Below are 15879 nucleotides of genomic sequence, written 5' to 3'. Positions count from 1 at the left end.
ACCTCACCACAGAGGGCCTACAGTGCTCTGAATCTCCAAGTAAATTTGAAAGGTAGTCTATACCATAAGGACTGCCACTCTTAGGTGAGTCCTAGTGCTGAATTAGGCCCAGAAATTGTGGACTGGGGGGACACTTGACATACTGAGACGCCAGCTGGATCAGCCAAAGGAGTGCTTGTATCACCCCTCTCCTAACCCCAGGCTGCATAGCTTGCAGCTTCAAAAGAGACTCCTTCCTTCTGCTTGAGAAATGGAGAAGGAAGAATGAGGAGGAATTTTTCTTACATCTTGGATACCAGCTCAGCCACAGCAGGATAAGGCACCAAACAGAGTTTTGAGGCCCTTGTTCAAGGCCCCAGCTCCCAGACAACATTTCTAGACACAGCCTGAGCCAGAAAGGAACTCTCTGCATTGAAGGAAAGGATCGAGTCCTCACGGCATTCCTCACCTGCTAACTGAAGATACCTTGAGCTCTAAATAACCAACAACAATACCCAGGTACTATTAATACACCAAGGACTTTGGGTAAGCATCTGAGACTAGTAGGTTTTAGGTGAGACTCAGCACATTTCTGGCTGTGGTGGCTATGGGGCAAGATTACTTCTGTTTCAGAGAAGTGGAAGGAGAAGTAAAGAGACCTTTATCTTGCACCTTAGGTGCCTGCACAGCTACAGCATGGTAGAGCACCAAGTGGGCTATATCCCTAATTCTAGGACTTAGTTCTTGAACAGCATTTCTGGACCTTCCCTGGGCCAGAAGGGGGCCACTGCCCTGAAGGGGGAGTCCCAGGCCAGGCAGCCTTTACAACTTGATTTAAAAGCCCTTAGGCCTTAAGAGAACACTGGTTGGTAGTCTGGCAACAAGTGGGTAGGGATGGTTATGGGGTGAGGCTCCTCTGCCTTTGAAAGAGAAGGGAAGAGTGGGAAGGACTTCATCTTGTGGTTTGATCGTCAGCTCAGCTGCAATATAATAAAACAACAGGTAGCCTTCTAATGCTTTTGACTCTAGACATTGACTTCTGGACAGCAACTCTGTATCCACTCAGGGCCTAGGGGACCTCATTGCTCCAATGGGAAGGATGCAGCAGGTGGCTGGCTTTGCCACCTGCTAATTGTAGAGCTCCAAAGCCTTTAGCAAACATAAGCAGTAGCCAAAAAGTGGTTACAGCAGGCTTTGGGCAAGATGTAGTGCTGTGCAGGCCTCAGGTCTGATCTAGTGCAGTCATAAGGGTGGTGGCCACCGGAGTGCTTGTGTCACTCCACCCCCAGGTTCAGGTGGCTCATACCAGAGAGAGAGACTTTCTTTTGGAAAAAGTAAGTAAAGAAAACAGAAAAGTCTCTGATTGGCAACCTAGAGAATTCTCCCATATCTTGTCTAAGACCATTGAGGCAGTACCCTATGAGTCTTCAAAAACCACAGTGTTGCTGGGTTTGGGATGCTCCCTAAAGTAGAGATAGCTTAAAACACAATACCTATGTTCTTTCAAGTATCTGGAAAGCCTTCTCAACAAGGTTGGCTAGAAATAAGCCCAGACAGTGAAGACTATAGCAAATACCTAATTGTTCAGTGCTTAGGCCCGGAAGAATATCTACTAGCATCAACACCATTGAGAGACACATGACCTCACCAAATGAATTAAATAAGTCACCAGTGATTGGTCCTGGAGAAATGGAGATATGTGACCTTTCAGACAATTTGAAATAGCTGTGTTGAGGAAACTCAAAGAAACTTACAAATACACAGAGAAGGAATTCAGAATTCTATCAGATAAATTTAACAAAGATATTGCAATAGTTAAAAAGAAGCATAAATTCTGGAGATGAAAAATGCAATTATACTGAAGAATGCATCAGGGTCCTTTAACAGCAGAATTGACCAAGCAGAGAAAAGAATTAGTGAGCTTAAAGACAGGCTATGTAAAAATGCACCATCAAAGGATACGAAAGAAAAATTTTTTAAATAAAGCACATCTACAGGATATAGAAAATAGCCTCAAAAGGGAAAATCTAAGAATGATTGGCCTTAAAGAAAAATTACAGAAAGAGAGATAGGGGTAGAAAGTTTGTTTAAAGGGAAAATAACAGAGAACTTCCCCAAACTAGAGAAAAAATATAAGCATATGAATACAGGAAAGTTACAGAACACCAAGCAGATTTAACCCAAAGACTATCTCAAGGTATTTAAAATCAAACTCCCAAAGGTCAAGGAGAAACAATCGTAAAAGCAGCAAGAAAAAAGAAATAAATAACATACAATGGAGATCCAATACATCTGACAGAAGATTTTTCAGTGGAAACTTTATAGGCCAGAAGACAGTGGAATGATATATTTAAAGTGCTGAAAGAAAGAAAGAAAAAAAACCTTTTACCATAGAATATTAAATCTGGCAAAAAATATTCTTCAAACATGAAGGAGGAATACTTTCTCAGACAAGAGCTGAGGGATTTCATCAATATCAGATCTGCTACAGAAATGTTAAAGAAAGAAAATAAAAGACGATTAGAAAGAACAGAACATTCAGAAAGAAAAGAACGTTAGTGAGCAATAAATAATCTCGAGAAGTTTTAAAACTCACTGCTAATAATAAGTACACACAAAAAGACAGATTATAACACTATAACTGTGGTGTATAAAGTATTTTTATCCTAAGTAGAAAGACCAAATGATGAACCAATCAAAAATAGTAACTACGGCAACTTTTTGAGACACAGAGAAAATAGCCTTCACTAAAGGAAGGCAGGAAGGAGAAAAAGAAGGAAGAAGGGATCAGAAACAGAAAACAAATAACAAAATGGCAGGAGTAAGTCCTTACTTATTAATAATAACATTGAATGTAAATGGACTAAACTCTCCAATCAAAAGACATAGTGTGGCTGAATGGATTAAAAAACAAGACCCATTGATCTATTGCCTACAAGAAACACACTTCACCTATAAAGACACACATAGACTAAAAATAAAGGAAAGGAAAAAGGTATTGATGACAACGGAAACTAAAAAGAGCAGGAGTCACAATATTTATATGAGACAAAATAGATTTCATGACAAAAACTATAAAAATAGACAAATAAGGTTACTACATAATGGTAACGGGGTCAATTCAGCAAGAGGATATAACAATTTCAAATGTATATGCACCCCAAACTGGAGCACTCTGATATACAAAGGAAATATTATTAGAGCTAAACAGAGAGATAGACCTGAATGCAATAATAGCTGGAGATTTCAAGACCCCACTTTCAGCATTGGACAAATCTTCCAGACAGAAAATCAACAAAGAAATATCAGACTTAATCTGCACTGTAGACCAAATAAATCTAATAGACAACTACAGAACATCTTATCCAAGAGCTTCAGGATACACATTCTTATCCTCAGTACATGAATCATTCTCAATGATAGACCATATGTTTGATTACAAAACATCTTAAAATATTTAAAAAATTGAAATAATATCAAGAATCTTCTCTGACCATAATGTATTAAAGCTAGAAATTAATATCAAGGGTCAGGCCCAGTGGCTCAAATCTGCAATTCAAGCAATTTTGGAGGCTGAGGTGGGCAGATCACTTGAGGTCAGGAGTTAGAGACCAGCCTTGCCAACACGGTGAGAACCTGTCTCTACTAAAAATGCAACAAAGAAAAAAAAAAAACTAGCCAGACATGGTGGCACGCAGCTGTAATCCCAGCTACTTGGGAAGCTGAGGCATGAGAATCACTTGAACCTAGGAGGCGGAAGTTGCAGTGAGCCAAGATCACTCCACTTCACTCTAGCCTGAGTGGCAGAATAAGACTCCATCTCAAAAATAAATAAATAAATAAATAAAAGAAATTAATAACAAAGAATTTTGTAAACTATATAAATACATAAAAATTAAACAATATGCTCCTGAATGACCAGACGGCTAATGCAGAAATTAAAAAAACAATCGAAACATTTCTTGATGCAAATGATAATGGAAACACAACATTTAAAAACCTATGAAACACAGCAAAAGCAGTACTAAGAGGAACGTTTATAGCTATAAATACCTACATCAAGAAAGAAGAAAAACTTCAAATAAATAATCTAACAGTGCATTTTAAATAATTAGAAAAGCAAGACAAAACTAAATCCAAAATTTGTAGAGCAAAAGACATATAAAGATCAGAACAGAAATAAATAAAAAAGAAATGAAAAAGCACAAAATAAATGAAATCAAAATGAAAAAGTATGAAAGTATTTCATCTTTAATGAAATAAAAAGATGGTCTTTTGAAAAGTTAAACAAAATTGACAAATTTTGAGCCAGACTAATTAAGAAAAAAAGGAGAGAAGGTCCAAAAAACTAAAATCAGAAATAAAAAAGAAGACATTACAACTGATACTGCAGAAATTCAAGGATCATTAGTGGTTACCAAGAGCAACTATATACCAATAAAGTGGAAAATCTAAAAGAAATCAGCAAATTCTTAGACACATACAACCTGCCAAGATTGAACCAGGAAGAAATTCAAAACCTGAACAGACCAATAGCAAGACACCAGATTGAAGCTATGCTAAAGTCTCTCAGTAAAGAAAAGCCCAGGACTTGATAGTTTCACTGCTGAATTCTACCAAACATTTAAAGAATATCATTCCTACTCAAACTGTTCTGAAAAATAGAGGAGAAGACAGCAAACTAACACAGGAACAGAAAACCAAACACCACCTGTTCTCACTCATAAGTGGGAGTTGAACAATGAGAGCACACGGGCACAGTGAGGGGAACATCATACACCAGGGCCTGTTGGAGGGTGGAAGGCTAGGGGAGAAACAGCATTATGAGAAATACCTAGTACAGATGACAAGTTGATGGGTGCAGCAAACGCCCGTGGTTCATGTATATCTATGTAACAAACCTACATGTTCTGCACATGTATCCCAGAACTTAAAGTACAATAATTAAAAAAAAAGATAAGCAATTCCAATGGGAAAAAGTTTAAAAAAAATAGATGAGAAGGGAATACTTTCAAACTCATTCCATGAGGCAAATATCCTGATACCGGAACCAAAGATACACCAAAACACAGAAAACTACATTCCAATATGTCTGATAAATATTGATGCAAAAATCCTCATCAAAACACCAGCAAAAACTGACCAAAGGGGGCATCCTTGTGTTCCAGATCTTGGAGGAAGGCTTTCAGTTTTTCCGCATTCAGTGCTATACTAGTTGTGGGTCTGTCATATACAGTTTTTATTCTGTTAAGGTATGTTTCTTCTATTCCTAGTTTGTTTAGAGGTTTTATTACAAAGCGATGTTGAATCTTATCAAAAACTTTTTCAGCATCCATTGAGATGATTAAAATGTTTTTATCTTTTATTCTGTGCATATGGTGTATCACATTGGTTGATTTGCATATTTTGAACTATCCTTGCATCCCAGGGATAGATCTCACTTGGTCACCATGAATAATCTTTCTAATGTATTGTTGAATTTCATTTGCTAGTATTTTGTTGAAGAATTTTGCATCAATATGTACACCTAATATGTACCCACAAAAATTTAAAATTAAAAAGAATTTTTAAAGAACGAAAAAAAGATATACAATAGAGTTGGCCATCTTCGAAAGAATTGTACTACATAATATTTGGACACTGCTAGAAACTCCAGACATGTAGGGGACATAATTACTAATGTGTGGTTCTTGGATGTATCTTCCTTACTTCTGTAGAGCTATAGAAATAAATGAGTGACAGGTGGAAAAAGATTTGTCAGCTATGTTTTAACATAGAAGAGTTTAGAGGCTATTTAGAGTTTCTAAATCATCATAGGGGAGATGGCAAGCCATCTTGGAAAGTTAGATTGGAAAATCATGGCGGGCAAGAGGATGTCTGTTAGTGGGATACATACAGGAGATGATGGCCACCTGAGCTAGCATAATGGCCTATTGAGAAGAGAAGAGATCCACAGATTTGAGATAATTCAAAAGTAGAGTTTACACAATTTGGTTATTGATTAAGAAAGAGGGAGAAAGTTGACATCTAAGTTTCTGGATTGATCCACTAGAAGCATCAGTAATCTTAATTCTTTGAATGGAAATAATAAGGAAATTGGTAGCTGATATTTTGCTTGAAGTCTTTATTATGATGTTTTCATAACTGTAAAGCCAAATGACTTTATATTTATGAATGTGCTTACTTTTGACAGAACTTTCATAGGCTCACTCCTTCTAAACTCAGTTCCTTTAACCTTTCCATGAGATTGTATGTTTTTTAATAACAGATTCTGCAGTAGGAGCTATTAGATGCCCATCCCCATCTCCACTTTTCCTTTGTGATTCAGAAAGAATAATTTGCTATTTACCAGGGAACTCTTTTAAAGCTTCTATGGACATTCAACTGGAAGACACTGAAAATGTAACTAACAGAAATTCAATGATGTTTCCAAGTTGCCTGACTATAGGTTTGAATAATAATGACCTACATTTATTGAGAAATTAACAATATGTCAGTTAAATTCTAACTTCTTGGCATATTGTTTCATTTGGTTCTCACAACAACTCTATGAAGTAATCATTACTATTATCCAGATTTTATAGAGAAGGAAATTGAAATTCAGATATGGTAAATCGCTTGCTCAAAATTACACAAGATTAAATAGCCCAGCCAGGACTAAAGACCCAGAACCTTTGCCAAGAGCTCTCAAGTGAGATATACAGACAAATATTCTTCTAATTGCTATCAGCTATTTGAGATCATATTACCTGCCAGTTTCCTTGTTGATGTGGAAGCCTCTTTAGTCCTTAACTACTTCCCTAAAGGCTCTGTCTCCAAATACAGTCACATTGGGGGTTGGGCCTTCAACATGTGAATTTTTAGGGAACTCGATAACACAATATAGTCCTTAACAGTTGTTCTCTCTTCCCAAGCTGAATGCTAAGGTCTTCCCTCAATAATGGATTCTTTTTTGCTTCAGACAGCCAGAGACTTGCTTGTAACCAACAATGTTAATGGACAAAGTATCTCTACATGATAGCAACAAATTTGATATTCGTTTATTTGGTGTTCCTTTGATTTGTAAATGTAATCAAGAACCATGTAGTCATTTATTCAAACATAGTTTTACCACTGCCATTTAACCACCTCTGTGACTTTAGATGAATTAATCTAAATAGCAGTTCCTTTATCTACAAAATATAGACAATTATACTGTCCCCAAGATTTTTTTAAGGACTTTGGGCTATATGAATATATAAAATTATTAAATATCCTGACAAATACAATTGACCCTTCAAATTCATAGGTGTGAATTGTATGGGTACGCTTATAGGTGGATATTTTTCAATAAATAGTCAATCCTCCATATTGGTAGGTTCCACATCTGCAACAAAATACAGATTAAAAAGGTGATGTTTGCAGGATTCAAAACCTGTGTACACAAAGTATGTACAACCTACATACTTCCTATATGTAGGTTCCATAGAGCCAAAGGCAGGACTTGAGTATGAGTGGATTTTTAGTATCATTGAGGGGTCCTAGAACCAATTCCTCCAGAATACTGGGAGATGATCGTAGTATCAACTTGCAGTATCATATGTTTGGATGGGCTCTGATGCCTGTTAGAAAATGACGGCCTGGAGAAAAAGAAATTATTATTTAATATTTGGTTTTCAAAACTGGAACTGTGAAACAAAGCTATTTCTTTTTTCTTTGGTATGTAAAATTTTTTAAAATAATTAACTGTGAATGAAAATTGTATATATTTATTGAGTACAGCATGGTGTTTTAAAATATGTATACATTGTAAAATGGCACACTAAAACTAATTAATATATGCATTATCTCATATGCTTTATATGTTTCAGTGAGAACACTTAAAATGTATTCTCATAACAATTTTCATAAAACAGTATTTTTAAATATAGTCGCCATGCTGTACAATAGATTCATTGGACTGCTCCTACTGTCTAACTGAAATTAGGCATACTGTGACCATCTCCCCAATCCCTACGCACTCCTCCAACCTCTAACAACCACCATTATACTCTCTGATTCTATGAATTTAACTTTTTCAGATTTCACATATAAGTTAGATAATGTGGTATTCATTCTTCTGTGCCTGTTTATTTCACTTAATGCAATGTACTCCAAGTTCATCTATGTTGTTTCAAATGACAGAATTTCCTTCTTTTTAAAAGCTAAATAGTATTTTATTGTGCATATATACCACATTTTTAATGTTCATAAATCTGTTGATAGACACTTAGGTTGATTCTATGTCTTGGATATTGTTAATAATTCTACAGTGTACATGCAAATGCTGATATCTCTTTAACTTACAGGTATACCTCAGAGATATTGAGGGTTCAGTTCCAGATCACCACAATAAAGTGAACATTTCAGTAAAGTAAGTCACATGAAGTTTATGGTTTCACAGTGCACATAAAAGTTATTTTATTATTTTTAATTTTTTATACTTTAAATTCTGGAGTACATGTGCAGAACATGCAGGTTTGTTACGTAAGTATACATGTGCCATGGTGGTTTGCTGCATCCATGACTCCGTCATCTCCATTAAGTATTTCTCCTAATGCTATTCTTCCTTTATCCCCCCAACCCCTGTCATCACTCCCCTACTCCTGCACCCCCTGACAGGCCCTGGTGTGTGATGTTCCCCTCTCTGTGTCCATGTGTTCTCATTGTTCAACACCCACTTATGAGTGAGGACATGTGGTGTTTGGTTTTCTGTTCTTATGTCAGTTTGCTGAGAATTATGATTTCCAGCATTATCCATGCCCCTGCAAAGGACATGGACTCATCCTTTTTTATAGCTTCATAGTATTCCATGGTGTATATTTGCCACATTTTCTGTATCCTGTCTATCATTGATGGGCATTTGGGTTGGTTACAAGTCTTTGCTATTGTAAATAGTGCTGCAATAAACATACATGTGCATGTGTCTTTATAATAGAATGCTTTATAATCCTTTGGGTATATACCCAGTAATGAGATTTCTGGGTCAAATGGTATTTCTATATCTAGATCCTTGAGAAATCACCACACTGTCTTCCACAATGGTTGAACTTACTTACCCTCCCACCAACAGTGTAAAAGCATTCCTATTTCTCCACATGCTCTCCAGCATCTGTTGTCTCCTGATTTTTTAAGGATCACCATTCTAACTGGCATGAGTTGGTATCTCAATGTGGTTTTGATTTGCATTTCTCTAATAAACCAGTGATGATGAGCTTTTTTCTATGTGTTTGTTGGCTGAATAAATGTGGTTCTTTTGAGAAGTGTCTGTTCATACCCTTTGTCCACTTTTTGATGCGGTTGTTTGTTTTTTTCTTGTAAATTTGCTTAAGTTCTTTGTAGATTCTGGATATTAGTCCTTTGTCAGATGGGTAGATTGCAAAATTTTTTTCCCATTCTTTTGGTTGCCTGTTCACTCTAATGATTGTTTCTTTTGCTGTACAGAAGCTCTTAGATTTAATTAGGTCCCATTTGTCTATTTTGGTTTTTGTTGCCATTGCCTTTGGTGTTTTAGTCATGAAATCCTTGCCCATGCCTGTGTCTTGAATGGTATTACCTAGGTTTTCTTCTAGGGTTTTTATAGTGTTAGGACTTATGTTTAAATATTTAATCCATCTGGAGTTAATTTTTGTATAAGGTGTAAAAGAAGTGATACAGATTCAGCTTTCTGCACATGGCTAGCCAGTTTTCCCAACACCATTTATTAAATAGGGAATCATTTCCCCATTGCTTGTTTTTGTCAGGCTTGTCAAAGATCAGATAGTTGTAAATGTGTGGCATTATTTCTGAGGCCTCTGTTCTGTTCCATTGGTCTATATCTCAGTTTTGGTACCAATACCATGCTCTTTTGATTACTGTAGTCTTGTAGTATAGTTTGAAGTCAGGTAGTGTGATGCCCCCAGCATTTTTTTTCCCTTAGGATTTACTTGGCTATGCAGGCTCTTTTTTGGTTTGACATGAAGTCTAAGGTGGTTTTTTCCAATTCTGAGAAGAAAGTCAATGGTAGCTTGATGGGGATAGCATTGAATGTATAAATTACTTTGGGAAGTATTGCCATTTTCATGATATTGATTCTTCCTAAATATGAGCATGGAATGTTTTTCCATCTGTTTGTATTTTCTCTTATTTCCTTGAGCAGTGGCTTGTAGTTCTCCTTGAAGAAGTCCTTCACATTCCTTGTTAGTTGTATTCCTAGGTATTTTATTCTTTTTGCAGCAATTGTGAATGAGAGTTCACTCATTATTTGATTCTTTCTTTGTCTGTTACTGGTGTACGGGAATGCTTGTGATTTTTGCACATTGATTTTGTATCCTTTGACTTTGTTGAAGTTGCTTATCAGCTTAAGAAGATTTTGGACGGAGACGATGGGGTCTTGTAAATATACAGCATGTCATCTGCAAACAGAGACAATTTGACTTCTTCTTTTCCTAATGAATATCCTTTATTTCTTTTTCTTGCTTTATTGCCCTGGCTAGAACATCCAATACTATGTTGAATAGGAGTGGTAAGAGAGGGCATTCTTATAATGACTTACAAGAGACTTAGACTCCCACACAATAATAGTGGGAGACTTTAACACTCCACTGTCAACATTAGACAGATCAACGAGACAGAAAATCAACAAGGATATCCAGGACTTGAATGCAAAACTGGAACAGCTGGACCTAATAGACATCTACAGAACTCTCCACCCCACAGTCACAGATATACATTCTTCTCAACACCACATTGCACTTACTCTAAAGTTGACCACATAATTGGAATTAAATCACTCCTCAGCAAATGAAAAAAAAACAAAAATGGAAATCATAACCAACAGTTTCTCACAATGACAGTGCAATCAAATTACATCTCAGGATTAAGAAACTAACTCAAAACCACAAAACTTCATAGAAATTGAACAACTGGCTCCTGAATGTTGGCTGGATAAACAATGAAATGAGGGTAGAAACAAAGAAGTTCTTCCAAACCAAAGAGAACAAGGACACAACATACCAGAGTCTCTGGGACATATTTAAAGCAATGACTAGAGGAAAATGTACAGCAATAAATGCCCACATGAGAAACAAGGAAAGATCTAAAATCGACACCCTATCATCAAAACTGAAAGAGCTAGAGGAGCAAGCTCAAAAAAACTCAAAAGCTAGCAGAAGACAAGAAATAACTAAGATCAGAGCAGAACTGAAGGAGATAGAGACACAGAAAAACCTTCAAAAAATCAATAAATCCAGGAGCTGGTTTTTCAAAAAGATCAACAAAATACACAGACCACTAGCCAGATTAATAAAAAGGAAAAGAGAGAATAAACAAATAGATGCAATAAAAATGATAAAGGTGATATCACCACCAATCCCACAGAAAGACAAACTATCATCCGAGATTACTACCAACAACTCTATGCACATAAACCAGTAAACCTGGAAGAAATGGATAAATTTATGGACACTTGCACCCTCCCAAAACTAAACCAGGAAGAAGTTGAAACCCTGAATAGACCAATAACAAGGGCTGAAGTTGAGGCAGCAATTAATAGCCTACCAACCAAAAAAAGTCCAGGTCCAGATGGGTTCACAGCTGAATTTTACCAGACGTACAATGGGGAGCTGGTACCAGCCCTTCTGAAACTATTTCAAATGATACAAAAAGAGAGAATCCTTCCTAACTCATTTATGAGACCAACACCATCCTGATACCAAAACCCAGCAGAAATTCAACAAGAAAAGAAAACTTCAGGTCAATCTCCATGATGAACATAGATGCAAAAATCTTCAATGAAATACTGGCAAACCAATTGCAACAGCACATCAAAAAGCTTATCCAACAGGATCAAGTAGGCTTCATCCAGGAGATGCAAGCCTAGTTCAACAAACACAAGTCCATAAACATAATCCACCACATAAATAGAATCAAAGACAAAAACCACATGATTATCTCAATAGATGCAGAGAAGGCCTTCAACAAAATTCAACAGCCCTTTAGGCAAAAAACTCAATAAACTAGGTATCAATGGAACATATCACAAAATAATAAAAGCTATTTACAACAAACCCAATGCCAATATACTAAATGGGCAAAAACTGGAAGCTGTCCCTTTGAAATCTAGCATTAGAAAAGAATGCCCTCTCTCCACTCTTATTCAATGTAGTACTGGAAGTTTTAGCCAGAGCAGTCAGGCAAGAAAAAGAAATAAAGGTATTCAATTAGGAAAGGAGGGAGTCGAATTGTCTCTATTTGCAGATGACATGACTGTATATTTAGAAGACCCTATCAGCTCAGCCCAAGCTCTCCTGACACTGATAACTTCAGCAAAGTCTCAGGATACAAAATCAATGTGAGAAATCACAAGCATTCCTATACCCCAATAACAGACAAACAGAGAGCCAAATCAAGAAAGAACTCCCATTCACAATTGTTTCAAGAAAAATAAAATACCTGGGAATACAACTAACAAAGGAGGTAAAGGACCTCTTCAAGGAGAACTACAAACCGCTGCTCAAGGAAATAAGAGAGGACACAAACAGATGGAAAAACATTCCATGCTCATGATTAGGAAGAATCAATGTCGTGAAAATGGCCATACTTTCCAAAGTAATTTATAGATTTAATGCTATCCCCATCAAACTACCAATGACCTTCTTCACAGAATTGGAAAAAACTACCTTAAATTTCATATGGAACCAAGAGAGAGCCTACATAGCAAAGACAATCCTAAATAAAAAGAACACAGCTGGCAGCATCACGCTGCTGGACTTCAAGCTATACTACAAGGCAACATTAATCAAAACAGCATGGTACTGGTATCAAAACAGAGACATAGACCAATGGAACAGAACAGAGGCCTCTGGAGCAACACCACACATCTACAACCATCTGATCTTTGACAAACCTGACAAAAACAAGCAATGGGGAAAGGATCCCCTGTTTAATAAATAGTGTTGGGAAAATTGGCTAGCAATGAGCAGAAAGAAGAAACTGGATCCCTTCCTGACACCTTACACTGAAATTAACTCCAGATGGATTAAGGACTTTAACATAAGACCTAACACCATAAAAACCCTAGAAGAAAACCTAGCAAAACCATTCAGGACATAGGCATAGGCAAGGACTTCATGACTAAAACACCAAAAGAAATGGCAACAAAAAGCCAAAATAAACAAATGGGACCTAATTAAATGTCAGAGCTTCTGACAGCAAAAGAAACCACCATTAGAGCCAACTGGCAACCAACAGAATGGGAAAAAATTTTTGCAATCGACCCATCTGACAAAGGGCTAATATCCAGAATCTACAAAGAACTGAAACAGATTGACAAGAAACAAACAAACCCATCCAAAAGTAGGTGAAGGACATGAACAGACACTTTTCAGAAGAAGACAAACATGAAGCCAACAAACATATGAAAAAATGCTCATCATCACTGGTCATTAGAGAAATGCAAATCAAAACAACATTGAGATACCATCTCATGCCAGTTAGAATGGCAATCATTAAAATATCCGGAGACGACAGATGCCGGAGAGGATGTGGAGAAACAGGAACACTTTAACACTGTTGGTGGGAGTGTAAATTAGTTCAACCATTGTGGGAGACAGTGTGGTGACTACTCAAGGGTCTAGAAATAGAAATTCCATTTGACCCAGCAATCCCATTACTGGGTATATACCCAAAGGTCTATAAATTATTCTGTTATAAAGACACATGCACACACATGTTTACAATAGCAATGACCTGGAAGCAACCCAAATGCCCATCAATGATAGATTGGACAAAGTCCAGTATATGTGTGGCACATATACATGATGGAATACTATGCAGCCATAAAAAAACAATGAGTTTGTGTCCTTTGCAGGGACGTGGATGAACCTGGAAACCATCATTCTCAGCAAACTGACACAAGAACAGAAAATCAAACACAGCATGTTCTTACTCATAAGCAGGTGTTTAACAATGAAAACACTTGGACGCAAAGAGGAGAACATCACACACTGGGGTCCGTTGGGGGGGGCTAGGGGAGGGATAGTGGGAGGGAGGGTGGGGGAGAAATGTCAGGTATAGGTGATGGGGGGATGATGGCAGCAAACCACCTTGCCACGAATGTACCTATGCAACAGTCTTGCATGATCTGCACATGTGCCCCAGAATCTAAAGTACAATAAAAAATAAATAAAATACTTCAATGCTAAAAAATGCTAATGATCATCTGAGTGTTCAAAGAGTTGCAACCATTTTGCTGGCGCAAGGTCTTATTTCAGTGTTGATGGCTGCTGACAAGGGTGGGACTTACTGAAGGTTGACATAGCTAAGTCAATTCCTTAAAATAAGATGACAGTTAAGTCTGCTGCATTGATTAACTCTTCCTTTCACAAAAGATTTGTCTGCAGTATGTAATGCTGTTTGGTAGCATTTTACTCACAGTAAAACTTCATTCAAAATTGGAATCAATCCTTTCAACCCTTGCTACTGCTTCATCAGTTAGGTTCATGTAACATTAGAAATCCTGTGTTGTAATTTCAGCAATGTTCACTGCATCTTCACCAGGAGTAGTTTCCAGCTTAAGAGACCACTTTCGTGGCTCAACCATAAGAAGCAATGTCTTATCCATTCAGGTTTTATCATAAGATGCAGCAATTCTGCAGATCTTCAGGTTCTACTTCCAATTTTTGTTCTCTTGTTATTTCTACCACATCTGCAGTTACTTCCTCCATTACAATCTTGAACACTTTAAAGTTATCTGCAAGGATTAGAATCAACTTCTTCCTAATTCCTGTTAATGTTGATATCTTCATCTCCTCCCATGAATCATGAATGTTTTTAAGAGCATGTGGAATGGAAAATCCTTCCCAGAGGTTTTCAATTTACTTTGCTCTAATCCATCAGAGAAATCACAATCTACTGCAGCCATAGCCTTACAGAATGTATTTCTTAAATAATAAGACTTGAAAGTTAAAATTACTCCTTGATCTATGAACTGCAGGATGAATGTATGTTAGCAAGCATGAAAGAAAAATTAATGTCCTTGTACATCTACATCAGAGCTCTTGAATGAATAGGTGCATTGTCAATGAGCAGTAATATTACAAAAATAATTTTTTTTCCTGAGCAATAGGCTTAAAATATTCAGTAAACCATGCTGTAAATAGATGGTGCTGTAATCTAGGCTTTGTTCTTCCATTTATAGAGCACAGGGAAAATATATTTAGCATAATTCTTAAGGGCCTGGGATTTTTTAAATGGTAAGGGAGCATTGGCTTCAACTTAAAGTTACCAGCTGCACAAACTCCTAATGAAAAAGTCAGCCTGTCCTTTGCAGCTTTGAAGTTAGGCACTGACTTCCCCTTTCCAGCTGTGCAAGTCCTAGATGGCATCTTCTTCCAATAGAAACCAGTAATATCTACATGGGAAATTTGTTGTTTCGTTTGGTGTAGCCATCTTTATCACTTTTCTTAGCTAGATCTTCTGGATAAACCTGCTACAGTTTCTACATCAGCACTTGCTACTTCCCTTTGCACTTTTATATTATGCAAATGGGCTGGGCGCAGTGGCTCATACCTGTAATCCCAGCACATTGGTAGGCTGAGGTGGGTGGATCACCTGAGGTCAGGAGTTGGAGACCAGCCTGACTAAAGTGGTGAAACTCTGTCTCTACTAAAAATCCAAAAATGTCAGCCAGACGTTGTAGTGGGCACCTGTAATCTCAGCTATTTGGGAGGCTGAGGGAGGAGAATTGCTTGAGCCCAGGAGGTGGAGGTGGCAGTGAGCCCAGATTGCCATGCCACTGTACTCCAGTCTGAGCAACAAAGTGAAACTCTGTCCGAAAGAAAGGAAAGAAGGAAGGAAGGAAGGAAGGAAGGAAGGAAGGAAGGAAGGAAGGAAGGGAGGGAG

The 15879-nt window shown here is 37.3% G+C and overlaps 1 protein-coding gene across 4 annotated transcripts in view; it reads left to right on the top strand.

Moving 5' to 3' along the window:
• The first annotated feature begins 8286 nt into the window (after nt 1–8286).
• Nucleotides 8287–15879, top strand: part of GLYATL1 (glycine-N-acyltransferase like 1) — a 40221-nt gene continuing 32628 nt past the window's right edge. For 2 of the 4 annotated variants that reach the window (XM_032282129.1, XM_032282125.1), the window contains exon 1: nt 8289–8371. The gene's annotated coding sequence lies outside the window, so the exon portion shown is untranslated. Of the gene's footprint in view, nt 8372–15879 lie in introns of all 4 variants that reach the window. The other 2 variants (XM_032282128.1, XM_032282127.1) reach the window with 2 other exon arrangements.

The sequence above is a fragment of the Sapajus apella genome, unplaced genomic scaffold (assembly GCF_009761245.1).
Source record: "Sapajus apella isolate SASKATOON/1434 unplaced genomic scaffold, GSC_monkey_1.0 scaffold14, whole genome shotgun sequence".
Classification (NCBI taxonomy): Eukaryota; Metazoa; Chordata; class Mammalia; order Primates; family Cebidae; genus Sapajus; species Sapajus apella.
This window is presented reverse-complemented; position numbering and strand designations above follow the sequence as displayed.